The 14,423-nt window shown below is 34.1% G+C and overlaps 1 protein-coding gene across 47 annotated transcripts in view; it reads left to right on the top strand.

The window, feature by feature from the left end:
• PTPRD (protein tyrosine phosphatase, receptor type D) overlaps window positions 1-14,423 on the top strand; it is a 1,162,785-nt gene that overhangs the window by 721,533 nt on the left and 426,829 nt on the right. For all 47 annotated transcript variants that reach the window (XM_027635107.1, XM_027635108.1, XM_027635120.1 and 44 more), the window contains one exon: window positions 1,636-1,679. The gene's annotated coding sequence lies outside the window, so the exon portion shown is untranslated. The remainder of the gene's footprint in view (window positions 1-1,635; window positions 1,680-14,423) is intronic.

Genomic DNA, 14,423 nt, shown 5'->3' with positions numbered 1-14,423 from the left:
CCTCCACTCCTGTAAGACAGGAAAGTGGAAATAGGGAAGGCAGGAAGATTTCATTGACCCATGTTGGACATAAACATACAGGTATTAGAGGCCTTCCACAATAAGAAAAGCATGCCAGTTTCACTTCTCTGCACAGTCTTTAACATACACTGACCAGGTTCCTATAACATGACTTTAATTGTTAGAATTTGAAATGTGTTGATGTTTGCTAAGGAAAACTGTAACTGTCTACCTGTTTTTTTGAAACATGCGTGAAGTAGAGTTGTTCAGTCAAGGTGTTTGATTGCTCCAGAACTGTGTTCAGAAACAGCAGTATTAAAGTAGCAGCTCTCCTCTCCACTAAAAGTTTTGGTAGAAAATTGAGGATGAGTGAACCTTCTGCTATGAAAAATATAATCTAGGAGAGATTTCCAAGTAATATAAGAATCTGCCTGTGCTAGTTGCAAATCCACTGCCTTAGTTTTGGCCAGGACTTGGAAGTTATTCTATACCACCTCACATCATTGCTGAGGGGAAGGGACTCTCTGGCTTCCAAGAAGAAGGGTGTGGCTTACAGTCAAAAAATATGGTGGCATTGTCTGCCATTTTTCATTGTCTGGGGGTCTGGAGTGAGCATTTTTGCATATGAATCATCATATCTTTTGTATACTTTTTTATTAATACTGTTGCTGCTACTGTTTGCTTTCTCATCTCATTGCTGTTTCTAGTAAATTGTTCTTATCTCATCCTGTGATCTTCACCTTTTTTGTCTGCAATTCTCAACTCCATCCCGCCACAGTGGGAAGGCGGAGTGTGGGGCAGGGAGCAAGAAAGTATCTGGTTTGAGAGAGTCTTGGTGGGGGCACTGAATTGGGAAGTATATTCCTAAACCACAACACCCACACAAAAGTACTTTTTCTATTTCTCTGTCAGAAATTATGGAGAATAGCTCTGTGATTGTCTTTCAATTAAATAAAAAAAGAATGCTAATTTTAAAATCTTCAGCTGCGGTTCAGAACAGAAATTCAAACTGAAGATATTTTGTCTCTATGTCTTGAACCTGATAAGTCCTTTGTCATTGTTAGATCCCCTGGAAGAAAATATTTCTGCTTAGTAGAAAAATGCAGCACCTTTTAAAAGCAAATTCCGCTTTAGAGCTGCCTTTAGAACTCATGGAGGGAGTCTCTGTAAGTTAGTTGAGTATTGAATTGGGTTCTTATGTTTGCATTTTCTCAGTTTGAAAATATTTATTGTTTGCATGCAAAAAACCAAATATAGTGCGTAATATGTTCTAAGCATCAAATATATTAAAATTATTTCTTTTCCGACAATGAAAATTAATATCCATTTCAATGCACTGAAGATTGAGTTTTTACATTTTTATAATTTGAAGGACAATATTTTGCCTTTTGTATTATATGGACATACTGTTACATAGACTGAAGCCTGAGAAAGCATGTGTATTTTAAATTGTATAGAACTTTTTTACTGTTAAATATTAAGTACTCAATACACAGGATGTTCTCTGCACTTGGATTCAGAATTGAAAAGTAAATATGAATCTTGCTTGTGACAATTTGTAACATAAATTCTTTAACTAAATAATTTATAATTAATTTCACAAAGTTTTATTTTGCTTCTTTCTTTTTTCCTTAGGTGAGAAATTCAGTGGACAGCAGCAAAATCTACAAAGATTCAAAGTAAGATTTCACATATACTCATTTTCTAAGTGTTAATTTTCTTTTTCTAAAAAGCCTGTGAATTCTTATGGCTTATTTTGTGTTGTAAACCACAAACTTCCTTCTACTTAACAATACTTATTGCATCTTGTAAAATGTATTCGTTATGAAATTCAGATTTCTTCCGGTTTGGAAACAGAGTATAATCCTTGAATCAGTAGACTGTATAATATAGATATATCCTAAGATATATCCTTAGATATATCCTAAGGTGAAGAAGTGAGATTATAGTTCAGGTTTTGCAATTTTAGACAAAAATAAAGTCTGACTGCTAATGGGTGATTCCTAAGTTGTGCTCCAAATTAAATAGAAATTTACTCAATGTGTTTAATGATTAGCAACAGTAACAAGAAAGGATACTGAGCACTTCCAGACTTCTGTTTTATGTGACATCTCACACTGGTCTCTGTACAATGAATAATACTCACCTATAAAGGCAGAGTAAGACTGGAAAGCAATACACTGATTCTTGTAAGAAAGTATACTGCTAGCTATAGCTGTATGAAAAAGGTGTGTCAAACTTTTAGTACTCTTTCTACATACTTTGTGTAAGTTAATACGACGGTCAGGCTCATGTGACCTGACCAATCTATTTTTAATGAGTAAGGCAGGGTATTAATTGAAGTAGATAAGTCCATAGTGAGAAAGAATTTAAGATTAGTAAAGCATTAAGATTAGTAAAGCAAATTTGTGATTATTTTATATATGTACAGGCAGTTTGGTAATTTAGAATACATTTTACATATTATATATATATATTATAATGTATAAGAAATTGGAGGTTGTTGGTCATATTATGAAAGCTAAATTATTTCTGTGTTCAAGAGGAACCTTCAAGTTTCATACATTAAGCTATTAAGTTTAAAACGATGATAGCAGAGCTGAAAAACATGGTGAAAATAATATCACATGTTTACCTTGGGTTATTAAGCTATTTAGAGAGGTAAAATTATGGAATTATTTGTTGAAAAAGACAGAAGAGTCCTAAGATAGTCCTGTGAATGGATCATAAACTTTCAGGTGAAATTCAGCATGCAGGAAATGTGAAGTTATACTCCCAGAGAAAAAACAGTTCCAATATCACAAGCTCTCATATTCTGAAATTGGTTAATTTTCATCCAGAGTTAGGTAGTTTATCTCAAAGGTAAATACAGCAAAATATATAAAGCAAATAAAGAAAATATATAAAGCAAATATATAAAGTAAATAAAGCAAAAATATATACAGCAAATAAATCAGGCAAGATGAGGAGCAGGACAAAAAGGATGATCAAAAATAAGTCAGTTAACACATGACTACACATACTATATATACAGTACATATATACACAGTACATATATACACGCTATATGTACTATAGAGAGAGAGCATATATATATGTGTGTGAGTGTATATATATATATATACATACATTATATATACAATAGCTATATATCTAGCATTCTTCAACCTGGAACAGAGATAAAACAAGAAAAGATCATGCAGAGGTTTATAAAATCATGCCTGATGTATAGAAAGCAAAAGAAAAAACTTATCATTCATTTTTTATTCCAGTACAAAAACTGTAGTCTGAAAAGTGAAAACAACAAATACAAGTTCAGAATAAATACAGTTTGTAGAAAAGATGTAAAAGGTCTTCCAAAAAATTATTTGGGATTCATATTTACCATAGACTCAACAGAAAACCAGAAAAAATGAAAAGGAAAAATTCCATTAATCTGTAAATACATTGATACTCCCTCTGGCCTCAGAAACTCCCTAAGGAGCAGGCATGTGGACACATGCCCAGGGGTAGTAACACTGTATATTTGTGCTCTTCTTACACTTCCCAAAATTCTATTATTAGCCACTTGATACCCCAGGGGAGCTATTGTATTATAAAAATCTTTGGCCTTTCTTGCTTTTATGGTACAGCTTATAGAATATGCTATCAATTGGAAAGCAACACATAAAAATATAACTAGTGACTTAAATAAGCTACCAGATACATTCCTTAGCCTCTTTCTTGCTTCCCTGGTTTTATGTAATTTTATCATTTGTTCCATTCTCAATCTTTTGTTAAATGAGAGTGGCAATACCAGAACTCTATAAACCTTGCTGTTTGGTATGAAGTTCCAAAAATATTCATCTTTGCTTAGGTAAATCATGTTGCATACTCATAGCAAGTACAGTTTTGTGCAGCCATCAATGGAGGGGGCTGTGCTAAATCATATGAGACTTAAAGAAATGTCAGCATTTCCTTCTTAGATATTCCTCACTAAGATGTTTTCAGACAATAGTACAGTGGGAAAAACATTACAGGTAAGAAAGAAAACAGACCACATCAAGCGAGGTTGTTGTAACTAGGAAAAAATGAAACTTATAAATATGAGAGAGAAAAAATGAAAACAATAGATTAATAGGAATAAGCTACTTAACTAAGACATTCCTCTCTGTTCAAAATTCCACTGATATTTAACTTTTGAATAGAAAAATTATTCTTTAAAGTATTGCCTAATAAAAGTATTTAAGAACTGGGTTTACTTTATTGGGAGACTCTTTATCATTTGTTTGGGATTTTTTGTTTCATTGTTTTTAATGTGGAAAGGAGTGAATATTAAAAATCGCAGTATGAAAACACTGGACAATATGAGAGAAACTGTTTCCCACAGTCACCAGCACCATCTTCCTTTTTATTTTCCATATTGGCAGTAGCCAGATAAGTTTCTGTTCTTACTGGTCTATATGTTGATAAGAGGTTGATGAGCACTCACACTACCCTACTCTTGGACAAGGGGCTGTCCAAGGACTTTCTTTATCTGCAGAGGTACTGCTTAGCAGCATCACTCTTGATCAGTAAAGGCATTACTTTAAAATATTCTCTCTATCTCTCTGTCTTTTATGTTTCAAGTCAGAAAGAAATAATGGAGACAAACACTGAAAGATGGTGTCTAGAGCTAATTGACTAGCATATTTAAAGTGGGTTGTGGTTGCTTAGAAACATTTATAGCCTGTGACAGAAGCCTGATTATTAGTCTGCAGGGCAATGTAGGACAAGATGTTTTTACAAGTTCAAGATTCACAGTGAAAGATGGTCTGTAGCTTAATATTAAAGCTATCTGTAAATACATTTACAAATATTTTTTTACATTTTAAGTCCAATTAAATAACATTATTGAACAAATTTTGAGCAATGCTTATATTAGTGCAGTAAACAGAAACTCAGTGTCATGACAACTGTGGGCCAACTTGCTATTTATTCTGCAGGGCCCTCTGTTAATTCCAGAAGTAGTTATTTCTTATTTGTAGCTCATCTTGAGAGTAGGCAATTTATTTAATTATAGTAAAGTGCATATTATGTAGGAAGAATTTGACTACAGAGATCAAAGGACACTGAGATTTGTAAAGTGTAGCAATCTTTTATTGTACAACAACATTATAACAAAAATTTGAATGGGAGGGAATACTCAAAGTCTGAACTCTGTAGAGGGTACAGCAAGCGATATATCCTGCAAAGGTACTGGTATTTCTAAATCAGAAGACTTACTAAAAGTATCTAAAATAAAGTTAATCATAACCAACTATATTTGTATGGTGAAATCTCATTATTTAATTATGTATTTAAAAAAAACTTGAATAATCCCTATGATGTCATTTGTCTTGGGATCCTTCAGGACAAAAAATGGTTAGTCTTTCTAAAGTATGTCTTAAATTTCTTCAAAAACGATGGGTGAAGTCTCGGGGACTTTTGATTTCCTAAGTAGTGTATTTCTATTTCCCTGCTATGCATGAAACAGTTCAGACTTCTGCTGTAGCAATGAGGTCACTTAAAACATTGAGTCATGGATCCTATAAAAACTGGCAGGTTTATAGGATGCCTTTTTCTTTCCTGAATCTGAGCAAAAAATATTATGCAAAGGTACAATAGGAAGAATTCTCTATCTGGTTGAAATCTACATTTAGACTCAGTGTTAAATAAAACATATGCTACCAGGATATCAAAGTAAATGTAATCATAAAAATATGATTCTTCTATCCTTTTTAGTTATCTATCTTGAGAAGACATTATAAATTATGAAAAATATTCAGTAGCTTTCTGATCAATTCTAATCTTCTCTGGTGATTTCTTGAGTTAAGATTCTGTACAAATAGCCAGATCTCTGAACCCTATGGACTTTTAGGGCAAGCTTCCTTTTACCACCACTAACTAAATCTGAGACTAAATCTGAAATGAAACAGGAAGATTATTTAGCCATAAATTGACTGATAATAGCATCACACGAAACCGCCATATGTAATAAAATGTTGTCACCTACATGAACTAAACCACTGAAAACTCGAATTGAAATCACCATCCCAACTTCCTATAACTTAAATCATTATTTATCGCCATGTTATTTTAACGGTATTCACAAGACAACTGTATTATTCAGGATTGTACTATATCTTTAACAAATATTAATAGAATAAGCAACAAAATAAAGCTGATCTTATTTCCTGTAGATTAAATCTTTTTTACTTTATAATTTAATAGAAAACCATTAAATGAAACTATTATTGGAAAAGATATACCCAGGAACTCTATTTAGGAGATTTGCAGCTAAAAGCATATTACACCTCTGGACAGCAATTAGGGAAATGGGAATGACTTCTTCATCCCAGTGAGTCATATGCCCTTTCTGGTTTGAAAAAAATTATTATTTTGAAAAGGTTAGGGTTTGTAGTAAGATAACTCACTGGGACATAAAATTATCAGAAGATATTTCAGAAAGTAGAATCAGTCTTATCATTTGATATTATTTACTTACTATTTTCACATCAAGAACTTAATTAAATAAGTTCATAGATATAATTTTTAATATCTATTAGAGAAATTATTAGGCTCCCAAGATTACAGCACTGGGTTATCTACAGTTACCAAAGAGGAAAAATTCTTCAAATAGTTTCTCTAATTTTATATAGTGTGTTCATGGAGTAGTAAGAGCTCTGTGAGGGATGTTTTTGCTTATAAAGATGACGTATTTGAAGACAACCAGAATAATCTGTGGGATGATGAGTAAGAAGTATGTCCGACTCAGACAATTTCTTGTTCTAATTCTACTGGATCAGGGTGAATAACTTTTTTTTGGAGTTACTAAAAAAAAAAAGGTTGAGACAGCCGACAAAGGATATCTTTACAGTCCACATAAAAAATCTGCAGGAGTTTCTAAATGAATTACCTTTACAGATAAAAGCAGTGCAAATGTTTCTGTAGAAAATAAATTGGAATTATGAGCCTTTTGGAAAAATTCTTACATCATCAGTAATTTGAACTAACTTGACTATCCCAGAATGAAATTATAAAAATACTTCTTCAACGACTAATGTAAGGATAATCTAATTACCATTATTGTTTTTAAATAATAGAGTAAAATTTTATAAACCTTAAAATGTGCAATAGCTTATGCCCTCTGTCTTCACCTAGACTGTTAATGGAAATCCATTATTGAAAACGATCCTCTAAACTGTACCACCATCCTACAGGAGGGATGTTATCTGTCTCTTTCCTTCAGATTCATAGGAGATTTTTTTATCAATTGGAAATTGAGAAGGAAAGTACTTCATACTGATGTATTAAAAAGGCATGACTTGTGATTTATCATGTTAAAAATTGGTTCGAAAAGACCACTAAGTCAATGGAAATACAAAGAAGTACACAAGAACAAAAGCAAATGGCAAGTTGTGCACTGTCCTATGCTATTGATTAGTTCATTATACTATACTGCCTGTTGTGCATGATCATTTACATAATTAACACCTCTTCATGTCTAAGTTTGCATAAAGGCACCAAGAACTTGTTTCTTCAGCTGTTTTAGCTCTCATTACTGAGTTCTAAACATGTGATCATACAGCCAAGGGAGCAGTTGCACTCCTTGTGCACGTTTAAATTCAGTGTGAATCCTTCCCACTTGTATAGAAGTAGAATTGAAGACATGGTGGGATGAGAATTTCTCTATTTTTCCTTCTAGTAGGAATGTGTAACTTTTAACACAGTGAATATCTAGATTTGAGTTCTATCATTTATTAACTGGATAAAAGCATGAAAATAGACCTGGGGATACCTTAGATGGGTACCAACTGAACTTTTACTCCATTTAAGGACTGTATCAGCACCAACTATTTAATCACAAAACAGAATCCACAGTTTCCAGTGGTTGGAAATGAAACTGCTATGTTACCTTTTTGTTTACAAGAGGTAAAATTAGCTGAAGCTGCGAATCTAAACATGTTTGGGACTAGTTCCATTCCAGCTTTATTAAACCTGCTATTAATATACTATTTTCTTTTTTTGATGCATTAAACTTGTGAGGACTGAAAAGAAAATTATGCTCTAGACACCATCAATTAATGTTGTAAGTCCTGTTCTCTTGCTGTGGGCACTGCATATCTTAATAACATGCTTAAAGTTTTAGCTTATTGTTTCCCTTAGTTGGATACTGCTATTGGATAATTTTTCTTATCCTGCTGTAATCACATACATTAGTTCATCTGACTTCTTCTCAGGTATCAAACTGATAATTATTAGACTGCTTAATAATATCTTTAGTACTGTTTTTACTATTTATTCATGCAGAGTTCCATTCTTTTTTCTTCCTGTAACCACTTTGTTCCAGTTTTGCATGAAATAAAATGTTCACTGAAGCAAGATAGCTGTGATACAAGAGCAGTACATCACTAGATATTTCTTCGTAACTGTTAAACAGTGCTTGTTTGATGTAGGAGAGCAGAGTTGTCAGCCCTACAATAGGAAACCAAGCAAAAACAGAAGACTAAGTCACCATTTTTAAGGTTTTATATTTGTTCTGGAAAATAAGACACGGCATTTAATTAACTGAAGAAGAGGGCAGGAAGTTATGTAGGATCATTCATAGAGTGTATTCTGAAGTGCTGTAAACACAAAAAGGTCAATGAGTTGCTAATATGGATCAGGTTAAATGTTTTCAGAAGAAGCAAGGAAGTATTTAAACCCTAAAACATGTCTTGAAGAGACTCCAGTCGGTGTGCTACACGACTTTGAATGTGCGAAAAATTGTGTGAAGTGCTCCTATGGGGGGGCTAGTTGATTTTTACTGAAAAAAAAATCACTACTAGGATCCACTATTTGGCAATCCAATGTCCCATTTCATCTTGTGAAGACTTGACAGTGATACTGTCTTGCTAATTTAAAGCCTAAAACAAAATAACTTGAGTCAAATATAATGAACTTAATGCCTAACCACTTTCCTACTCAGTCCAATACATAACCTACATTTCAAAATGACTAGCAGAAACAAAGTGAAAAAGAAATTCTGTGTGCATCAGAAGAAAAATATTAGTCCTACTACCATTAAAGGAAGAAATACAGGGTTTTGGTGATAAGGATATGTGTGTGTTCTGAAAGAGAGTACCCCATACTCCATCCCTAACGTGTTTTCAAGTATCTTAATGCAAGATAGCTCAAACATGTCCCTTTTTTTGGATAATGATTAGTTATCAGACAAGTCAGAATTTCATTCAATCTCCAATTTTGTATCAATCTATTTTGCCCATTATGAAACAGATATGTGGACCTAAAAAAAAAAAAAGTAAGTGGATACACACATGAAAGAGTCTTTTGCACAATTAGGAAAGTGGAGACCTTCTCTCTCTTCAGCATAGTCTAAAAGGTACTGGTTTGTTAAACTTATTAAAATAAGGGCTGAGAGGCTAATAAATATATTACAAATACATTAAATAAATATACTTTTTATAAATACATCTAGGGGATCAACACCACTTAGGAAAAACGTGATGTAAATGAAGCAGAGATCAACTGATCAAATTCAAAGAACAAAAGTTACTAGGTGTTTGTTTTAGTGTTTGCATTTTCCTTTTTAACTGTCAAAAGTGTGAAATCCTGGAACAGCCACACAAATAGTGAAGGGGAGAAGCCAACACAGTTTCAAGACAGATTTCAATAAAACTCTTTGTGACTTAATTACAGGATAAGGGACATTTAGGCTGCTGGTGTGAAACTTCAGGAATTTGGTTTGCTGGGTTCCAGAGGGACAAAGGGAGGACAGCTGATTGTCTCATATCTAGCATTCTTTCAGAATTAATTAACTGGAATTTTGAGGTGCTATGCTGTATTGATCTCACACTCTTTGGTTTAACTGTTTGTGAGGAGAGGTCAGAGGCACACTAACCTCTGCATCTCTTGTGCTGCACAGCTTGGCTTTGAGGCTCAGAAAGTAAATCTTTGAGGCCTTGTAGTAAATCAACAATAAACAATCAAAGCAGCAGTGATTTCATGATTCATGGTTGTTCTCCTGAAGCCACTCAGGACCGCATCCTGTTTAGCATTATATTTGGGAATGGTGGCTGGAATTATGAACCACAGGAAGAAAAAGTGAACCAGATTTAATACACATTTACAAACAGCTTTTTTCTGTCATTACCTATGCCTTCCATGTCTTTCCTTTTTTTCTGCTACCTTTACATTACTTACTCTCTTTCAGAACACACACATATCCTTATCACCAAAACCCTGTATTTCTTCCTTTAATGGTAGTAGGACTAATATTTTTCTTCTGATGCACACAGAATTTCTTTTTCACTTTGTTTCTGCTAGTCATTTTGAAATGTAGGTTATGTATTGGACTGAGTAGGAAAGTGGTTAGGCATTAAGTTCATTATATTTGACTCAAGTTGTTTTGTTTTAGGCTTTAAATTAGCAAGACAGTATCACTGTCAAGTCTTATCTCTGGCTCTCATTATGATTTTACATTTCAGCTAAAGGCTTTCTACTTACAGGAAAGTGAATGCCTGTGGAAAACAAAGGAGCAACTCTCAGCTATGTTTAGAAGACAGTCAGTCATTCATTTGTGAATAAAAGCAAACCCTCAATTCCTAAAAATATCACAACTCTAATATTACCAAAAGGAGGACCGTACAGACTTAATATGGTTATAATCCACACAGAATTTGTAGGAGTACATCTACAGTAGTGCTACGTTATAAATTGTGCATATCTTCCTGTCAAATGGAATACTTCCTGTGCTCTGAATTATATTCTATAATTACTAATGCTAGTATGCCAGAAAGACTTTCTTGAAGTTAAAGGAATACTGCATTTTTTGAATCAATCATTAAGAGACTTATTAAAATATGTCTGAGAGCAATATGTGTGTCTAATTTACAATTATACACACAAGTTCTAAACTCAGTGGAATAGGCTCGCTTTTTATTTTTTTTTAGTTCAACATGGATGTCAAGTGGATTTTCTGTAAAATATCTTCCATAAAAGACACATTCAATATTTCATGGTTTTCTTCCCACATCTTGTATTATTTTTAAAACATTTAGCAATAAGAATTTCACATAATAGTTTATTCAAATCTTCCAAATTCTCAGTAAATGTAACTTTAGCACAAGGGTCTAAGAAAACAATATCTTAATTTTTAATTAACAATATCTTAATTCTTTAATTCAAATAATTACTTTGAATGTATAAGAATTATATTGAATGTCTCAACCTCATCACAGGTATTCTGCTTCACACGCACATGTTGTTTTAGAAAAGAGGATACAAGATGGCAGTAGAAATAGTCCTTTAAACTTAGTTATAATAGCTGAATCTTAGATATATACCAGTGTTGATGAGAATGAATAAAATCCTTGAATGTCAGTGGTTATGATCACGAAACACATCTCATTCTTGGTAGAGGTTAAGTCACTCATCTTTAAATAAACAGACAATTATTTCACAGTGAAACTCAAAAAAAGATGTTGGCATGTTTACAGTGTCCAGTGGGTCACAGTGCCAGAGATGCCTCCACTGGCAGAAACATCCACCAGGAAGTCCATGGGGCACAGTGCAGAGACATACGGGTGAATTTGCTTGGCTCTAGAAGCAGAATACCATGTTCATGCAGCATTGCCCCTGAGCTATTGAGCTCTGAAAAGTGCCAGGGCTTGTTAGCTTACAGACTGTGCCTTGCTAGCAGAGGCATACTGCTTCTAGATGAGAGCTGGCTTCTGTGCAGCTCCCATGCTCCCTGGTGCTGCTACGATCACATTAGGATGAGTGAAGTGGATGCAGGTGTCTTAATTGCTACGATCTGGGCAGTTCGGTTCTTATAGGGGGAAAGGTTCCCCGTACAAGTGCTTAATAAATGCTACACCACAGAAGACATGATATCTCATCATTGCATTAAAATGATCATTGGCATTTGGTACAGATACCAAATGAAATAAGCACTGAAACTGTAATAGCCTTAAATGATGTATAACTAATTTTTGGGCTTTGAGTTTTTTCCATGCCTCCAAAAATTTGAATAGTTTGTAGAACTAAATGGAATTTTAAAATTGCATAGGATTTTCTTATTCATATGTATGTGGATGATACTTTCTACCTAACAATATATTTTTAAATTATAATGTAATTTTTAAAAATAATTCTTTTTCAGAATTAAAATATTTATCCCAAGTTTTCATTAAATTTTGTAATTCATATCAACACTTTTTCACATAACTGAGCTGCAGAAAGCAATTTCATCTCCTAAAGGAATGGTTTCTTTGATTATTCAGCACTAAGTACTCTCAGTTTCCAGGCAGGTATTTTCCATCTCGGAGTATATCAACATATTGTTTATTTCTAGGATTACATAACATCTTATTACTGCTGCTATTATTTCAAAATACTTAATGAAATATAAGAATTCAGTGCATTTTGAAGAATAAATTTTAAAAATGTCCAAGAATATTTTTCCCAAACTGTCAGGAATTTTGCTTCAAAGCATGTTTTTAAAGTATTGTTATTCAAACAGTACACTGAGAAATGTATGAACCTCTTATATTTGAAAGTAGAAAGCCAAGATATGACTGGAGTCTGAACTCAGAAGAGAAATTATCTGTCTTCCTCAAAAACATTCTTGTATTTTACTAATAATATTTTAACTAACCTACATCTATATTTGGTAGAGTATACACAAAGAAGTTAATATTTTTTTGTCTAGAACTTGGGATCGGCATATTTCTTAAGTTACTCTTGCCTGAAAGACTAGTTTGTTGTGGCAGATCTGTCTTAAGATGGATGGCAGGAGGAGAACGAGAGAAATATGGGGTTTTACATTCTCCACTACATTCACTTAGACAGATGACGGGAACTACTAGATAATTTTTCAGTATTGTTTTTTATCTGCAGACCATTCCAATACTAACTCTTCTAATTATCTCTGTGGTGATCAGAAAGTAGTAAGAAGTCTGGGGTCTACATCTACTGCCTATTAAATACATGTGTGTGTGCGTGTGTGTACATACTGTGAGCTCTTTGTACCATGAATAGTTACATATGATTTTTTGTTATTGCCGTTGCTGCTTTGTAATCTATTCCTGTTCAAAATCAATGTCGAGGGGAAAGTGTGGTTCATATCGGATACTCAAGATTTCATTTTAGGCATGAACTTTAGCTCCACTCACTAGCTGGCCTTTAAAGGGTAAGGTAAATACCCAAAAAGTGAAAAATGATGCATTTGTATTCTTTTAAAACAAACAGAATTATGTTCTTAAAATCAAAGGTCACTTCTCTTTCCAGCAGTCTTTCAGCTTTTCTTTTCTTTTGCCTCCATAAAAACCAAGAAGTTATATTTCATTACTTACTCTTTCATTAGAGCCAGTAATGTTCTGAGCCTTTATATAGTACATATATTATTAAGACATGGAATTGTGTTCTTTAATTTTTCTGGGATTGTCAAAGTCAAAAACTTGAAGCAGAAATAATTTGATGTCAAATTAAAACAAAGTTAATCCATGGATGTATAACTACAGCAAACTCAAAACAATCAGCACTTACTGCAAGTATGGGCTATTTGCTAGTATTCAGTCAGCCCCGTATGTTCTAAAGCCTATCACAGAATGATAGAAAAGTTTAGGTTTGAAAAGACCTCCATGATCATGTAGTCCAACTATTAACCCAGCACTCATAATACCACCCATAAAACATGCTCCTTAGTGTCACATCTACAAGTCTTTTATGCATCTTCAGGGATGAAGACTCCACTGATTCCCTGGACAGCCGTTTCAATGCTTGACAACCCTTTTTGTGAAGAAATTTCTCTTAGTATCCAATCTAAACCTCCCCTGACACAACTCGAGGCCATTTTCTCTATCACTTGTTACTTGAGAGAAGACACCAACCCCCACCTCTCTACAATGCCCTTTAGGCAGCTGTAGAGAGCAATAAAGTTTCCCCTGAAGTTGCTTTTCTCCAGGCTAAGCAACCCCAGCAACCTCAGGTGCTCCTCACAAGATTTGTGCTCTAGGCCCCTCACCAGCTTTGTTGCCCTTCTCTGGACACAGTCCAGCACCTCAATGTATTTCTTGTAGTGAGAAAACTGGACACAGTTCTTGAGATGCAACCTCACCAGTGCCACGTGCAGAGGGTCAATCACTGCCCTAATCCTGCTGGTCAAACTATTTCCTATTCAAGTCTTGGCCTTCTTTCCCACCTGAACACACTGCTGGCTTGTGTTCAACCACAGTTGACCAACATGCCCTTTTCCACTGGGCAAGTTTCCAGACAAACTGGCCCAAGCCTTTAGCACTACTGGGGTTTGTTGTGACCCAAAGGAAGGACCCGACACTTGGTCTTGTTGAATCTGTTGAATGTGAGTTCTCTCTGGAATGAAAGGACTCGTTACCCTGGACGTGGAGAAGTTTGAGGCACTC

Source organism: Corapipo altera, unplaced genomic scaffold (assembly GCF_003945725.1).
Source record: "Corapipo altera isolate COAL_440 unplaced genomic scaffold, ASM394572v1 61411, whole genome shotgun sequence".
In the NCBI taxonomy this organism is placed as follows: Eukaryota; Metazoa; Chordata; class Aves; order Passeriformes; family Pipridae; genus Corapipo; species Corapipo altera.
Note: the sequence above shows the minus strand (reverse complement) of the source record. Positions and strands in the feature narration are given on the sequence as shown.